The following is a 6,741-nucleotide window of genomic DNA, read 5'->3' on the forward strand; positions in this document are numbered from 1 at the left end:
AGCTATGTGAAGTCCCACATTGCTTGTACTAAAGGAAAATGAAGAGTTTATAAACGTTTCCTCACTAGAAATGAAACGAAAGTAAAAGAGGCAAAGTACAAGCCCATGAAACCTACACTATTCTTTTTTATTCTTTTTGTCACTCTAAAAGCTCTTCATTGTTGCCTCATCTATGATCATATCTAGGGATGGCAAAAAAATCCGCAATCTGCAAGGGATAGTTGATACCCGCAGATATTAACTATCCGAAACCCGCGGATAGCGGATATTCTAATACCCACTTATAAACGGATCGGATACTGGTATTATACTATCCGTACCTGCAGATATCCGCTACCCGCAAAAAATAAAAATAAAAATTTAATTTTTATTTTATTAAGTTAAATATAATTAAAATTAAAATTAATTTATGTATTACAAGGTTAAATTTAATTAAAATTGTACTATATGAAATATACCGATCGAAATTAATTGTCATTTACTGATAATTAACACGTATTAATATGTGAGATTGCCTTATTCTTTACAAAATATATATACGGTATTGATTATTGGGTTTGATTGCCTAAAAATATACTACACTAATTAATAAGTCAAATTGTCTTACTCTTTACAAAATATACGATATTAATTATTTATTATATGATATTAATTATGGTTTAAACCTCTTTTTGGTCCCTAAGTTATGAGCGGATGTTCAGTTTAGTCCCCGCTTTTAAAAATATAAACCTTTGATTCCTAAGTTATAAAAAATGTATCAAATGAGTCATTTTCTTATGTTCATGGTCAAAGTACAAAGAGCAATCTAAAGTGCTGTTATTATTAAGAAACAAATCAAAGCAATCTAAAGATGTAGCAGTTGTTAAGAAACAACCAAAAACAGTATTTCAAGTCAAAAAATGACTCATTTGATACATTTTTTATAACTTAGGGACCAAAGATTACATTTTTAAAAATGGGGACTAAACTGAACATCCGCTTATAACTTAGGGACCAAAAAGAGGTTTAAACCTATTAATTATTTATTATTGGATTTGATTGCCTAAAAATATAATGCACTAATGGTTAATCAATGGGCTTGCCTGTCATAGGCTCTATAAATATACAATTGATATCTTCTATCCTAATAAAATTTAGACTTTTTTTATATCTTGAGCGTCGGAGTGTCTTCTACATGTCAATAAGAGAACAAAGAAAAGAAGGACGATTGACCATCGAACAAATTCAACCCAAACAAAAATTAAATTTTAATTTATATTTAATTTAATTTATATTATATTTATATATTTTTTTGTAATTTATTTAATTTTTATTTTAATAATTATTTTTTTAAATATTTGCGGGTACCCGTGGATATCCGCGGGTTTTAAAATATCCGCTGATTTTTTTTAGGCGGATACCCGACGAGTAGCGGGTCGGGTTCGGGTATCACATTATCCGACCCGAACCCAACCCGTTATCATCCCTAATCATATCACCCCTAAGCATGCTTAAGCATCTACAAGAAGAAATGAAGTCATCCATGAAGGTGGTCTAAACTCTACCTTTTGGACCAGTTTTAGAGCCATCATGGAGCATAGCTTGAAGTAGTATAGGTTTCTTTAGGCAATGTATTTTTTCCAAGTAGTGTAGGTTTCTTTAGGCCATGAATTTTGGCCAAGTTAGTAGGTTTGTTTAAGGTTTGTATTAAGGCCTAATTAGTATAGGGTTTTTCCTTAAGCTAGACATCCAAATCATGTGGACAGTATGTTCCATGTATCATGCTTCCATTGGAAAGGATTCAACTTTGGTAGTAGTCACATCACACTTGAGGAATGAAGATGATTGTGCTTTATGAGTGGCCACATGTCCATTCCCTCATTGAAGATGATTTATGGACACTTGTCCACTCCTTAGAGGGTCTCATTTTTTGCCAATGAGTGCAAGAGTGGGAGATCATACTTTTAGAGTTTTTAGGAGACACCCTTGCCTATATCTAGAGGTGTCTCATCTCTTGTAATCATATTTGATGTTGAGTAATATTATGCTGCCCATTTTTGGCCACACTACTCATCTTAGATCAAGACTAGAGCAACCCATGAGGCCTCTCTAGTCACCTTTCTCTTAGAGTTGGCCTAATCTCTCTTAAATCCTTCAAACACCAAACTATCACCATTTAACTACCATATGGTTGTGAGCTTCTGGCCTCACAAACAACATAGTTTTTGCATTTCTAGACTTTATCCTTGATATCCACCACATTTTTGCCCATATATCTTCAAGGGACCATCTCCATAACATTCTTCTTGTTATGGCCCAACCTAGCCAAGAAGGTTGTTATCATTATGTTGACATATTTGGTTCGTTATGTGGTCATAATTGGAACTATTAATGACTTAATGTGTGCATTAACACGACAATGAATCTTTTTTGTTTTCGAAATGTGTCAACAACTGTGTGGACCTTCTTGTGCGAAAGTGTACATGTAGGTCCCCGCATAATTGAACCATGATCCCCACCTAATTGTATAGGTTTTGTTTCCTAATTGTGGATGTTTTGTTGAAAGATTTGGTTTACTTTATGGTAATAAAATCCCACCATTGTTCACCCTAGGATTCGTAATGAATATTTAAAATATAAAAACTTTGTGAACCTTACAGTGCAAAAGTTTTCACGTAACTCCCTACATAATTGAACTATGGTTCCCAACTAATTTTGCAGGGTCTGTTTCCTAATTTTGGATGTTCTGTTGACAAATTAAAGGTTCATTAACATGAGAATAAATATTTGAACTATAAAACATTTCTCAAGAATTGTGTCGATCTTGTAGTGTAAATAAAAGTGTACACATAGGTCCCCACATAATTGAACTATGGGCCCCACGGAATTTTGCGGGTTTTCTTAAATCAGTTTGGATGTTTTCGTTAACAAAATTTTTTTGTTATGTGATAATAAACACTAATACAAAAGTACCGTATAACATCATTGTTTTATGACCTTTCACGTTGAATTCGAGGTCGACGTCATATTGGGAGACGTTAAATTGACGTCAAATTTTGTTAATCAAATTGACGTCGAATTTTGTCAATATTCGACATTAAGCAATTTTTTTAATTAATTGTGATCCTTTTTTACAACTCTACGAGACCTGAAAAGTAGAAAAACAACAAATTTCAGTTTTTGGTATTTTATAAAGCATGAACTATGAACATGTAGTATAGTATCAACAATAAACAACAATAACAAAGAACAAACAAGTTCAATCAAACAACAATACAAACAAGTTCAACTAAATAACAACAACAAACAAGTTCAACAAAAAAAACAACAAACAAGTTCAACAAGTAAGTTCTTCAAAACGAAAATGAAAACGAAAACTAACCTTCAAAAGTTGGGTTTGTCGGAATAAAGTGTTTCCACCAGTGAGAGAGAAAGCAGAATGTGCCTATAAAGGACAAGAACACGAAAATAATCGGTCAAAACAAACAAAAATCAGACGTAAAGTAGTTAGTTAACATGCATTTGTATCAAATGAAAGAAAGATTACATGTGATAGTCGTCAAACTTCGTTCGAGAAAAGTTTGAGAAGAGAAGAAGGTCTCGCGCGCTAAGATAAAGTGAATGAATTTTCAATCTCCCGCTCAAATTAAAAAGGGGAACCTTTTGGTTGACAAATAATATGTAGAAGCCCCTATAGAATTCAACGTATTATTAGTGGTTTAAAAGAAAAAAGAATTAAAAAGGGGTAACTCTTTGACTTTTGGCTGAAAAATAATACGTCGAAGCCCCTACAGAGTTTGAAGTATTATATGTGGTTTAAAAGAAAAAAAGAAAATAAAAGAATTAAAAAGGAGTTATTTTTTGGCTTATTGCTGACAAATAATACGTCAAAGCCCCTACAAAATTCGACGTACTATTGGTGGTTTAAAAGAAAGAAGAAAGAGAATGACGCACTGGTTTAAATAATTATCACAATAGAACGTCGAATTGTATAGGGCTTTGACGTTCTACAATTGCATTCATTTACAATAATGTCACCGGTCATTTTTAACGTTGGCTATTAAGTGGTTGGATGTTGAACGTGTGGCATTATACGTTGTTTTTGTTGAGATTGTTGACAACACAATATCTATATCACTCTGGTTTTTTATGATGACAACACATTGCTTAATAACACACATATGTTGTTGTTGTGTTACATGTTCTTATGCTGAATGATTGATATATTTGTTGAACATGTTTATGTGCTATATTGCTTTGGGAGTGCATACACATTAAGCTTGTACTTGTTACATCATTTATGGATGCATTGCACATGTTTTAATGCATGAAAACCACAAGCACTTTTGTGAACTAATAACTGTGTGGCAAAGCTGCAGTAAAGTCGACTCCATTATTAATTGATTCGACTATACTAAAATCTTTGTACAGATTTTGAGAATTCGTGCTTTGTGAGATTTTGAGAAGAAAAGAATTTCAAAATGTTCTTACATGTCGAAGTCAACTATGTGCGCCACATATTCTACTACATTAGTTATTTGATTTGAGATTCTGTTATGCTCTTGTACAGTAACGACTATATTTTCAAAAGTTAGTTGAGCATTGAATAGTAGGTCAACTGTATTAAATGAGTTTTTAATTTGTTTAACTGAATGCTACCAGTTTGACTGAACTGTTATAATTGTTACAACATAGTCGACGTTATTAGTAGCTTATTCGACTCAGAGAATGTCTGTTAAACAGAAATCTATAAATTGACAGAACACGAAGTTGTTCTAAGACTTTAATGATCTACCATTTTCATATTCTGTTTCAGATTGATATCTCTGGTTTATAGAGCTCCAAGAATTCTCCAAGAAGACCGTGGTGATCGTTCTTAAAAGAAATTCAAAGGGAGATTGTTTGCGCGCTCATTGCTTGATCACATTCTGCACATTGGTGTTTCTACTTTGATCAAGAATCTACTTGGCATTCGTGGTATTGTTGTGTGTACCTGTTTTGACTATAGGGGATAGACTCATGGAGTCTGGTTCACTTTGAGGATTGTTCAAAGTGGTGTTTGGTAGATTACAAGAGAGGGGACATCTTGCTGCAAGTCTTGTTGTGTTGTATGCCTATATTTTGGTTAGAGGGTTAGAGAGGAGATTTATATTTTTGACGTGGAGGTCTTCTATAAATTCCTTGTTGTAAAAACCGTGACCATTATAATGCATTTGCTTCCTGGGTTGGAAGGACACTGGATGTAGGCATTGTTGGTCGAACCAGTAGAAAAACCAGTGTTTGATTTCTCTATCCCTGCTCTTTTATATTCAGTCGACTGTATTATCTGCATAGTCAACTGCGATTTTCTGCTGCACACATTTTTCATTACTTGCGAATCAAGAAAGACTTGTAAAGTTTTCAACTTTGTTTTAAAGATTTGAAAAAGATTCTGATTTTGAAAACTCACTAATTCACCCCCCCTGATGGAAGACGCCTTGAGGAGCTGACTGATTGGAGCGTTGCGAGAACAAGTAAAGCTCCTCCAAGCTTCTCCGATGAGAAACATGCAGCGGAATTTAGAAGAACACTCTAGATCAAAGAGAAATCGAAGAGAATAGGTTGAAAACCCTAATCGGACACCGAGAACCCTAAAATGGTAAGGAGACTCGAAACAGACCGATTAAACGGTGAGAATCGAAGTTTAATCGGTGGAAAAGTTTTGCATCGGTTCAAAAGAGGTTTTAATCGGAGGAGATGGAAAAACAATCGGTGAAGATGGAAGAAATTTAAAGAAGTTGGTGAATCGGTATAGGAAATCACAAATCGTTGAAGAGAAATGGTAGATCTGTGAAGAGGAAATGTATTTACCGGTGGAAACGGAGGAGATAGACCGAGCTATGGTGGGAGATGAGGAGGAAGCACTCGTGATGAAGAAACCCTAGCAGAGGTTTCTGAAATGTTGAAAATGAAATGACACGCTAATGCTTCGAGAGAATACGCGAGTCAGCGTATTGAAGACGTGGCCATGGAATGGGGCGCTGAAGAGGTGGCAACAAAGGAATGGACCACTGTGGATAATGCAATGTGATGTCTGATGAGAGAGAAGCACAATGGTGTAATGGAAAATGAAAAAATAAGGTAGTGTGCTGGAAAGTGGCTAGAGGGAGTCTTTGGACTCTCTAGCCTATGACTTTCAAGAGAGAATAGTTTCTGAATTTAGAAAATTCTATTCTCATTCATCTCAAAACTCAATAGTACAAGTGAGGAGCTGGGTATTTATAGTGACCCATGCTCCTTACAAGCTACACTACAGACACAATAAAATGTAAAAAGAGGACTACATGAGACAGGACTCCATCATACCCTCCCTCTTAAAAAAAGATTTGTCCTCAAATCTGGCAATCGCCTTATTAAGAAGCTCTACACATTCTTTGGAGCATGGCCATCTTGGAATGGCCTTATTCTTTTAGATCCACTTTTCTTCCTCCTGGATCAAAGACGAATCTGATGGAAACCCATTGAGGGCATTCCATTCAAAGGAGTATCAACTAAAGCTAAGGCTAAGAAAGGGAAGTGAAGAAGGACTTTTAAAAGCTCTTTCTTGATTTTCTTTCTCTAAGTCTTACAAGGATTCTCTTTAATATGTTTATATGTGTTTTGTAGGTCTAATAAAGCTAGGAGATCATGGATCAACTAGATGATTTAGCATGGACCAAACCAACCCAAGAAGAAGGGCAAAGAGGTCATTTACACAAAGGGAAGGAGGGTGAGAATAGCAAG

This window comes from Vigna radiata, chromosome 1 (genome assembly GCF_000741045.1).
Source record: "Vigna radiata var. radiata cultivar VC1973A chromosome 1, Vradiata_ver6, whole genome shotgun sequence".
NCBI classification, from domain to species: domain Eukaryota; kingdom Viridiplantae; phylum Streptophyta; class Magnoliopsida; order Fabales; family Fabaceae; genus Vigna; species Vigna radiata.